The sequence below is a fragment of the Oreochromis aureus genome, linkage group 6 (genome assembly GCF_013358895.1).
Source record: "Oreochromis aureus strain Israel breed Guangdong linkage group 6, ZZ_aureus, whole genome shotgun sequence".
NCBI lineage: Eukaryota > Metazoa > Chordata > Actinopteri > Cichliformes > Cichlidae > Oreochromis > Oreochromis aureus.
In genome coordinates, this window is record NC_052947.1 from 37,417,001 (window position 1) to 37,428,524 (window position 11,524).

Below are 11,524 nucleotides of genomic sequence, written 5' to 3' on the forward strand. Positions count from 1 at the left end.
TGCTTCAGGGGTAGTTATCTTCTTGGGTGTTAGATGAAAATGGCTTGCAGCTGGGTTGTGTAGAACTCAATCTCTAACAGGTGCTGGGCTCTGTGGGTAAAGAGTAAACAATGGTGGCTAAGCCCTGAGCTTTGCCAGGCAGAGTGTTTAGGGTGGGAAACAGTCAGGCTTGAGGGCTCGCAACGCAGGTGGCTTTCAGAGGTTCATTTAGGCATGTGTAAACTCTTAGTGTGGCTTAACTTGTTTTGGATGATGAAAATCAGTGATAAAATAAATTTAAAAAGGTAAGTTTATATATTTTACAAGTAAGTGTGAGGCAAAAGACAGAAGATGAAAGTGCTAGGAAGGAACTATTAAACAAGAATCAAATCTGAGTGCGCTAGAATTTCTTGTAGATTATAATATTAAGCAAGTTGATGAAAATCACTTGTTGCCTGTTCTTTCCCCCTCTTCACTGGACTCTAGTTCCGCAAGAATCACGTGACTGTGTCACATGACAGAGGTTTTTTTTTTTTTAATCCCTGCGGTGTCTGGGAGGCTTCCAAACCCAGAGTGGCCTCACCACATTTCCCACAGCCGTCTGGGGAATGGACTGCGGACCTGAAGGTATGTGTGAGGCACAACACTGAAGGACTATGGCTGTCTTAGGATGAAAGCAAAGAAATTCCCCAGTTTCTAAAAACAAGCGCAGTTCAATATTGTCTGAGGCAGCCACACCCAAGCAAGACAACATGTACGGACAACAATGTTTGGTCGCTGCTGCAGATTCTTTCTCAGGGTCTTGGAACACAAACTTTTTTGACTTGTAAATCTAGAACGTGAGCGCATCAGTGTTTAGTTTGTTCTATGCTACTTATCAACAGTATTCAAGGGAGGTGTTACTGCAGTAACATTATCGATGAGCTGTGTTCTGCGGTTTTCTGCATGATGGATCAATAGAAAAAAAAGACCCCTTGTTTCGTTCTGTGTACACTGTTGCAGCCATCGCTTGACCTTACGGCATGTAAGAGACGACAAAAATGACAGAGTCATCTACAACTTCAATCATTTTTGCATGTATGACTATGCCAAGGTTTGCTTGGGCCTGCGGGACATAAATTTTCCTCATCAAATGGTGCCTACTAATTTCTACGACCATGAGGACTCATCCACAGAGACACCAAATATATGTCGTTCATGTGGACTTCAAAGAACAATAACAGGAATGACTTCTCGTCCATGGTGACTGCAGCGGTCTTTGTCCATGCCCCCAACCGAGTATATAATCCTCGTCTTGGGGAGAGAGACAATTACTGTTAATTTTTTGTACAAAGGGGCAAGAACATGACATTAAAGAGCAAACTGTGCTCAGTTGAGGAAGAGCAATCCACTGCTGCGGACACAACATCAAAGCTCTAAGAGCAAAAGCAACATGGTAACCTCCTTTATGTGCAACTGATAAATAACACAACCGAATGGTGGTAAGCTGTGTTGCCGGTTTGCTGGTTTACTGGTGGGCTGGGACCCTTTTGTGTCAAGTTTGCATGTTCTTGTTGTGTGGGTGTGGGTTCTCTGTGGGTACTGTGGCTTCCTCCCACAGTCCAAAGACATGTATGTTAGATTAAGTGGTGATTCTAAACAAGCCATAGGTATGAATGGTTGTCTGTCTGTGTATGTTAGCCCAATGATAGCGCAGCAACCTGTCCAGAGTACACTGTGTCTCTCGCTCTGTACACCCAGGATGCACTCCAGCACCTCCATGTCCGGCAATGGAAAAGTGGAATAGAACAGATGGATAGATGGCAAATAAATAAAGTATTTAACTGCTTGAAGAGTAATCTGTGAATCAGAACTTGTAACAACATTGCTTCTTTGTACTTTGTACTTTCTGCGTATCAGTATTACATACAACAGTATTACAACATAATATATAAGTGTACTGGAATTACTTTTTTGGTTATAACAAGTATCGGAGCACAATTCATAAAATAATATAGTTTAAATTAATTTAAAAAATAAAAAAAAATCAAAGGGCAGCACGATGGGGCGGTGTTTAAAACTGTTGTCTCACAGCAGGAAGATCCTGAGTTCGAATCCACCAACACTGTGGAGTTTGCATGCTCTCCCCATGTTTGTGTGGGTTCTCGCCGGGTACTCTGGCTTCCTCCTGCAGTCCAATATATACCAATGGAACTTTGAATGTTTGTTTGTTTCTCTTTGTTAGTCCTCCTGCCATAGACTTGCGACTGGTCCAGGGAGTACCCTGCCTCTCCCCCAGTGGCAGCTGGGATAGGCTCTAGCTGCCTCATGACTCTGAATCGGATAAGTGGAAGAGAACGGATGGATGAAAACAAAATCCACCAACAGATGAAGGGGTATTGACTGTTGGTAATTCAGAAGTAACTCCAATTAGTTTCTTTCTCAGTTGGCAACAATGTAACGGATTATTTTTAACTGTCAGAACTGTTACCATGTAACAAGTTACCTTTTAAAAGTAACTTTAGCCAACTCTGCTGACCATCTTGAACAGCTCAGGAAAACAGAAACAAGGTGACAGGTAAGTACCACCAATGTGTGAGTATACGTATGCATATACAAGCTGTTTCATTGAGTGCTTTTTGCACTTTTGGTAAAGGTAAGCAAAACCATAGTAGTAATGTGATGATAGCAGAAGAAAACCACTTTGGACTGCCATATCTATAGAGGAGTGGAAGAGTCCACATCTTTGACCCCTTTTCTCTCATGCAAGTGAAACATAATATATGGGTTTTCATAACCTGAATAAATTTTTATTGTTTTCAGCCATACACGCCTCTCACACCTCCTCTGCCTTGAAGCTGTTTTCTCAAGCTGTTAACTTTTTTTTTTTCAGACTTATCGAGTAAGTCTGGTGCTTTTCGGGTATGAAAGTTTGGGTTTTATGGCTATTGACAGATTTGCTCCATGAGCTGAAGATATTCTATAAACTTGTTTCCACTTGTGATTCATTTATTTCCTCTGTGGCTATAAAAGATGCAAAATCTTTAATGACACCAGTGCTCTGACCATAATTGTCAACATGTTTCTATCTAGTGCTCAAATGCAAGACCACCCCAGCTTTTTCAAACATAACTGCCAGAAAAAAAAGAAAAGAAAAAAATCTTATGAGCAAGATGCCAACAGCCAAGATGATCATTTCAAGCAGGTCATCAAACCAGTGGGCTGTGTCCATCTTTTATATACAGTCTATTGTTTGTACAAAAAGAGCAAGAGAAAAAAAACGAGAAAAAAAAGACATTGTGAGTTGTCTGCAAGACAAACAAAACAACAACCACAACAGCAACAATGTAGCGAGTCTTGTCCGAGAGACCGCAGTTTTATTGTTGCTTAAGTTTAATGGCTTCTTGACAAGTGAATGAGAACTGTGTCACAGACATCTGAGTCAGCTTTTCTGCTACACTTACAGCAAAGACAATTTTCTATAAGTGATTACTTGTCAATTACTTGTCAACCAAAAAGGCTGCTAGAATCACAGAAGCAGCTTTTATCCGTAAAGGATTGACATTTTCCTTCTTGTCTACACCACCAATTCATGACCAGACTTCATAGGCGACAGACTGGTACTGGTTTATGGGTCGCATCTATCCCAAATATATCTTTATGGTAAGAATATGTTTAGCTTCAAAGCCTTTTCTGACCCCAAACTCCAAACCAGTTCTCTGTTTGCATACCAATCTTCCCACTGTGTAATGTAGGCCAATGTGATAACAAGACTCTTGGTTGCCATGTATTGACACATTAACATACTTTGTACATGTACAATGTCCCTAAGGGAGTTTGAGTCAAGCGTTCATGTGAAAAACCACAACACCTTAATCATTGTATTTTTAGAAAAGTGCCTCCCAATATTCAGGACGGTACAAGAAAAGAGTCCGACGGATTCAAAATACACCACACACCCTCCAAACTGAGGCCACAGGCGAAGCCTTTCGAGGGACTGCATTCCTTGGTCACTGAGGAATGTGGACAAAGTTACGTGCCATGACTAACTTGTGTTATCGGATCATTTGGCCATTCTGAACTTCTAAACAATGGCGGTCCAAGCAGCGGTCAGAGTAGACCAACTTTGGGCCGCATGGCATAATTCTATCTGTTTCTGCTTTTGAGATCTGAGAAAGATACCGTCCTGTGGTGTTTACTGACGAAAGAACACTGCTAAATGGAGCTGTGGTTCACCAATCTGTAAATATGGCCCTTGCCAGCCAAATTGTTCCCCTTGTTGACAGTGGTTTTGGCCCGAAGCTGTATCTTGCCCAAAGAACACAGGCTTCCCTTGGGGGTGGTTGAGACCCAACAGGGGATAGTTAGACAAAATAGACAATGCCTATCCACCGCTGACACAGAGTTGGCACAGGTAGAGAGAAAGGGAAAGAGACGGATGGATGAGCCCAAAATAAATGAACGAATGCCGTCCAAAAAGAATGCTCTTAAATCAGAGCCGAGTGGGCCGGAAAGCTGCTATACACTTCTTTGAGTTTGTGATTACTGTAGGCACAGAAAGAGATAATTAATGCCATCAAAAAAATTCTGGAGAATTTTTGTAATTGCATTTAAGGTTCAGGCTTCCAGAAATTCTGAGAAAAGAAATATATCAAGTTCCTCCTACAAGGACAAAAAGTTCCATACTTGTATCTTTTCCAATAGCCAATAAAGGATATCCTTTGAGGCCCAAACTTCCAGAAAAGTTGGTTAGTAGCTTTTTTGGTCCATCAAGCTACTAATCATTTGCTGTTTTGTAGAACTGTTGAATCAGCTTTTTGATTTTCTTAGATCAGAATATGACTTTGTGGATAGCAAATTTGTCTGACAAAATGTTTTACCTCATGCACTCCTGAACTTTTCTGGGACTTTTCTGACAGAGGTGCATGTGAAATGTTAGCTGCTCTTTTTCTCTGGCCGGGGCATGTCAGTTTGCTGCAATGTGTGAGTGGGGCAGCTAATAGTGCATTCACTACTAGCAATTGGGCTTTGTAGGCATGCTTTATCCTGACAGCATCCTCGCATAAAGCACAAAGAGTATTTCCAGTCGTGCATCTAAAGTTATTATTTCCCGCTTTGTGCTCCACGTGATTAGGACAACTATGTGAAATATCCTGACCTAATTCTCCCCAAAATTGTCAAAAGTTTATTATCACTTTAATTAGATAGATTATTTAGAAATGGGGCTGGCTGTACCAAGGAAGAACATCAACACAGTTGAAGTGGAATCTGACACCTCCACCTTGCTGACAGATTGCTTTAAGGCTTCTGTATTTTCCTGGAAATGTATTTGCTTGCAGGCGGTTAATGAACTACATCCAGGTGTCACTGGGCTACCAGTTTATCATTTAACTAGAAGAAAAGGATTGTATCGACAGTACATACCGGTCTGGTTAAGTCAGTAAATAAAGTAGGGCTGTGTACTTGCTCAGCAGGCATACTTGCTAGTCAAGGTTATGTTGAATCTAAATATTCCCTCCAGATAACAGATACACCCTCATCACCCACATACACATCACCCTCACAGTAGAATGACAGAGAAACAAGATAGTTCAGGGAAGCTGGGAAGATAAGCAAACCTGACAACACAAGAGAAAAGAGGAGAGTGGGTGAGAGAGACAGACAGACAGCCAGACTGGAAGAGAGACAGAGAGAGATCTCCGACAGTGCCAGCCAAAAGAGGATCAAGGTGGTCTTGGATGAATTTCAGAGGTAAGATGCAGTTAAAGCTGCTAGCTTGGACCGTTCACACGCAAAAGCCAAGTCCCACCGCACACATCATGAAACACGAGACAGCATTCAGGTGTTTGGTGACAGCAGCGAGGACAGCTTCCACTGTTTGGGGTGTGTTTCACGAATGCAAATGTTGCATTGTTAAGTCCTGCAGAGGAAGTAGTCTCATATTTTTCTCCACTGACTTGATGCCAAAATCTTCCTACTTTCATATCATTTCTAGTGTGTAAATGTTGCCAACTGTAGAAACAAAAATCCCCAAATCGTATTTGTTTATTTTGATTGCTTTTTCTAAATGAGTAAAGCAAGATTTTAAATTTGTTGCTGCTGCACAGTCGGTGGTTTCTCAGTTCACCCACTTTCTAAGCTGAAGCAGTAAAGCATAGAAAAAAATGTAACTTATTTAATGTAAACTCCTCCAAAAGGTTTAGTTTTAAACAGGTCACACATAGAGTTTTTGAGAAATTACCAGTTTACTACAGTAATTAAAACCAAAAAACCTAAATGAAATTTTAAAACAACAACAACAAAACTTTAACTTTGCTGTACAGTAAGCAGATTTCAGTCCAATCGAGCACCTTTGGATGTGGTGGAATGGAAGATTGCCGTCATGGATGTGCAGCCGACAACTGTGAGACAATATCAAAGTCATTATGGCGCAACACACCTTTCTGTGCCATGAACAATTAAGGTTGTTCTGAAGGATATAAGAGGGCCTTGTATATTCTAAGTAGCTGTGATGGTCAGCAGTGAGTTCACATAAGTGGCTGCTGCTTGTTTGATTTTTTGAAATCAGGTGTAATGTCAAATGCTTAAAGAAAGAGCTTAATACTCTAATCTAAAAATGCCAGAACTGTTTTAACCCTATTAGGTTACAGTTTGCGGCTGTAGCTGCTATTTCATACCAGCCCTATCACCAGTGAAACACAATTACAGTCGCTTACAAAGCAAACTAGCTGACATTCCTGGGCTTATGTTTGTGTCAGTGTGGCTTTGCAGCTGACTGAAGTTAGGAGGCACAACTGTAGTCTCCTCTGCAACAGGTGTGCAACATTTTTGCCATACCTGATCCCTCTGAATTATACTCTACTGCATTTTACATACATACACCTACATCTAATTTTACATTAGCTGTGATATTGACTAAGATGCTGAGCTTGTCTTTAGAAAATCAAGCGACTGACATTTTCTGTCAACCCTGCTGAACTGAAAACACACTTGTGAGTTTTAAAACAAAAGCACAGTCAAAAGGCAAAAAATTATTCAGGGCTATTTTAAATGTAAGCATTGTCATGATAGGCACTGCAGTGCCTAAAACCTGACTGACAGGTTGCTGTGGGAGTGACTTGTCAATCACAATGTAACAACACCCTAAAGCATGCTCTGTTTATCCAGTTTAGTCAAAATGGGAACAATCTTACGCATCAAACTGTGTTGCAGAAGACTTTAGCTTTCTGAAATTAGCACTCAACTCTACAGAAAATCTTTACTGTGGTAATTAATCTAGTAGAAGGAAGGGCAATATGCTCTCTTTCTGTACAGACGTCTTTTTGCAATCAGAGATTCTCTTCCTGAGAATTTAAAGGATGCAGGTGGAAAGCAGTGTACACTGGCTTCACTCTTCAGACCTGCGGGCTACGTCCACTTCTTTGATTGCAGTCTATTGAAGTTCTAAAATTTGGATCAAACAGTTAAAGTGCTCCCTTAGAAGATTCCCTGCATTTATGGATTTGCAAAATCAGTGCACGGGAAAAGAAAAAGCGAGGACGTTAGTTAGCTGTGGGATTACACACAACCCAATGTATTGTTCTTTCGGGTCCTTGTGACTTGTGATAAGTGAGCAGACGCTGATTTGAATCTCCTGGTCTTTTAACCTAAAGGTTTAATGTGCTGACAGCCTCCTAATCACCTCCAATCAGTCCATTTGACCCACCTCTTCTTCATTACTCGCCCTTCAGTCATTACAGGAAATGAAAGTGAAAGCGAACAAGCCAACTGGCTTCTCTCACTTTCTTTCTCTCTGTTCAACCCCTTCTATCTGGCACCGGGTTCCAGTGTTTATGCATTTACTGAGATGGCTGGCGGGATTGTCAGAGAAAAAGGAGGGTTTATTTTTTCTTCTCTCTCTTTCTTTTTTTTTTCTCTGCAATCTCTTGCCTTCAGAAACCATTAATGCCCATTCAACATCAACATCAAGGCACGGCTTTGATGTCTATTCTGGCAACAGACCCCTTTTCTTTCTCCGCTGCCTGCTGCTCTCTCTCTCTCACTCTCTCTCGCTCTGTCTCTCGCCTTCTCTCTATTCCCCTTTATCCCTTCCACTTCCCTTCTCTCACTCTTTACGGTTACTGTACAATCAAATAATTAAACGGATTGTCGACAAAATGATTTTACCTGGCAATTAAATATGCAAAGCGAGTCGGCAGGCGGTGTATGAGAAGGCGATTAAAATGGGGCCCACTGCAAATCTACAAAGGCTTCACCAGCACAATAGGCAGCAGCCCCTGCCTGCTTCACACACTAGCTTAGCCTGGGGAGTGACTGGTGCCTCTTTATACCAGTCTCACACAGGCATGTTTACAATAGCCCCGACCGTGCTATGCCAATTACCACAATGCAAGGAGAAATGAATGCCAGTGTTTGGAGAAAAGACGGCGACGAAGGTAGCAGCGTATGGGACATATGGGGTGTACAGGGTGGCGGGAAAGAAAAGCAATGCTGCCAACCAAAATCAAAGTTACAACTCAGAAAAGTTTCCCCTGATGAAAAGATACCGAAAGAGTTGCACGCTTCAACGAAATTAAAATTTGAGTTAAAGAAGTCTGAAGCAGCAGAAGAAAGGCGAGTTTCTGTGAAAGCAGAAGCTTCAGAGCCTGTATGTAACCTGCATTGCACTTCAACAAAGCACCTATTAGGACTGGAATGTCATAGAAAGGCTGAGCGAAGATGACAGGGAGGGAAAAGAGAAGCAGGGGCTCCTGATGGGCAGGAGAGGGAATGCGACAGTCAATGTCCATCTATCAGCGCTTCAGTGGGGAAAAATGCAAGCAATTTTCCTGGATAGGTTTCCCTTCAAAGCCGGAGCCCCAAGAAGCTGTAAAAATAGAGTTGGGAAGAGTCGGTGAGGCGGGGGCAGAAGGGCGGAGGCCTACACCTGCCCCGTTCCAGACAGTTCCTTATTGTGGAGTTTCGAGCATGGAGGAATTGATTTCAAGGTTGGGCGAGTATGCAATGCATTGATTATGTATTGAAGTTTCACAGCTCAGTGCCTTTGATGAGGTTGGAGAATTAATCTGCTATTTGCGGTGTTAAAAATACAAACTGCTCAGCTGCAGAAATGTCGTTTAAAGAAATGGTGAGGAAAGATGTGGCGAGCATTGGCGGCTTGTCTGTTTTCCTTCTGCAGGGGGGAAGAAATGAGAAGATCATTTTGTGAGAAGTGAAAGCTTGTCAGTAATGACTGTTGTTATCTTTGTTATGTGGCTACCTTTCTGACCATTTCAAGTCTCTGCTTATGTCAACAGTTTCAACTTAGTTGTACAAGTGAGTGAGTGTGCACATAGCAGACGCGCTTCCCACCACCGAGTTATTCCTGGTGTTAAATGATTTTTTTCCTTCCCCCCACTGCTGAAATAACGCTAGTTAATTGAGGCAAACATGACTAGGCCCTCTGATGCAGGATGCAGGGTGCTTCATTAATGTTTGTGTTGACTGTCAGAGAGTAGCGCTGGTCCTCATTGCTCTTTAATAGGACCAATTAGCCCATGCCCTCATTTCCATGCCTAATGTCTTCCATTTAAGTGCTGAATACGGGACCCACACATTTAACCACCGAGGGTCTGTAGCACATCAAAAGGTTACAAGCTTTCAGTGATTTCTGTTTGCGCTGTGAATTAGCAGCTGACATCTGTGAATTTAAAGTTGCATTTTATTTTCAGCACAAAGTTGTGTCTTTTAGGTTTTTGAAACTCCTGGAAGTGATGCGTCTGAGAAGAGACTACAAGAATAACTCGTTTATTTTGTTTTACTTTCGGCTCAAATTCAGTCACCTCTCCACCTTCAGTCTCCACTGCGCTATGATCACAGCGCTACGATACTGTACTTCTTTGATGGTGATAACAACATTTTATGTTCTTCATTACTAAGACGTGAAGGTTACAGAGAAGGCAGGTAACTGTCAAGACTCATTTTTGTGAGTATTTAACAACAGGTTCCACACTCTTGGCCTACTTATTGGAATCCTGCCATCATCATTGTACATCATTTAACTGTTCGGTGCTATGAGGTGAAATTTTCTTTTATCCAGCACTGGTTGTTATTTAAGTTACATTTGCTCTATTTCTAGTTGAAGAGCAAAAGCAGGAAGGAAAACTACCAAGACCTGAGTGTGACATTTAACCTGACCTCACATCTAGAGCTATGACACGCAACAAAGGTCTCTGACTAGAATCTGTTAAGTGTTAAACTACAAGGTGACTCAAACACCCTGAAGGGTGATTTTAAAACCTTGAGCCTAAGGCTACTTTTTGACCTTGTCACCTCAAAAACATGGTGACGGCTTCATGTCTGTGAGGCCAAAATGAAGAACTTTGGGCGTGGGGGAACTTTGAACCGAACACTGATGTTAACCAGTTCTCACAACTCTCGACTGCAACAATGCCAAAATTTAATTCAACCGAAATGAAGCACAACAAATGCTACACCCGTTTTATTTACAGTAGAACTCTTGGAGTGGTTGCACTTTCTTAACAGTTACTGCCTGGTTTCTGTGAAGGTTCCCGGTGATTGTGGCTCAAGAGTTGGGAGTTCGCCTTGTAATCAGAAGGTTGCCGGTTCAAGCCCCGGCTTGGAAAGTCTCGGTTGTTGTGTCCTTGGGCAAGACACTTCACCTGTTGCCACCTACTGGTGGTGGTCAGAGGGCCCGGTGGCGCCAGTGTCCGGCAGCCTCGCCTCTGTCAGTGCGCCCCAGGGTGGCTGTGGCTACAATGTAGCTTGCCATCACCAGTGTGTGAATGTGTGGATGACTGGTTGTGTAAAGCGCTTTGGGGTCCTTAGGGACTAGTAAAGCGCTATACAAATACAGGCCATTTACCATTTACCAAGGGGTCTCCGGGGTAGAAATGGTAAACTATACGACTATTTAAAAACATAAAGGTGCCGAGTTACTGAGTTTTTCGATAAGCACATCTTGAAGAAGCTCGGTGTCTAAGCTGTACCCATAAGGCCATTTTAAAGACATTAAGAGGAGGATCTCTTTGTGAGAATGCTAAATGTCTGAGTCAATGGGAACGCCTATTACACGTTCTTTGACCCGCCAGCTTTCAGGTACAAAGGTCATGTGAGAATAGAGCAGGTAACTGACTTCTTATCGAGCGAGAAGGCCTGCAACGTGCTGCCTCCTGCACATTTTACTCAGCACACACTGAGAAAAAAACAAACAAAACACAGAAAAAACACACAGAGTATTTCTAGTAGTATACTCGACTACAAATAGTATAGCCTGCATCAGAAGCGGACACTCTCCTGCTGTGCGCTACACATGAGAAAAAGCAACTTGGACAATGTCCCGACCTAATTCCCCTCACACTGTCCGAGGCTCATGTGTAAAAACAGCCCCTGTTTATGCATTACCACATGCCCCAGACCGACTGTAGCACTGTAATTTTCTTTAAGTGGACAAAACACTCCAGTCAACTTGTATCATGTCTAAATAACTGTCTGAAAAATATGGCTGCACTGTGAAAATAAGTCATTTTCACAGCGCAGCAATAAAAATAAGCTATTCTGAGTCAGG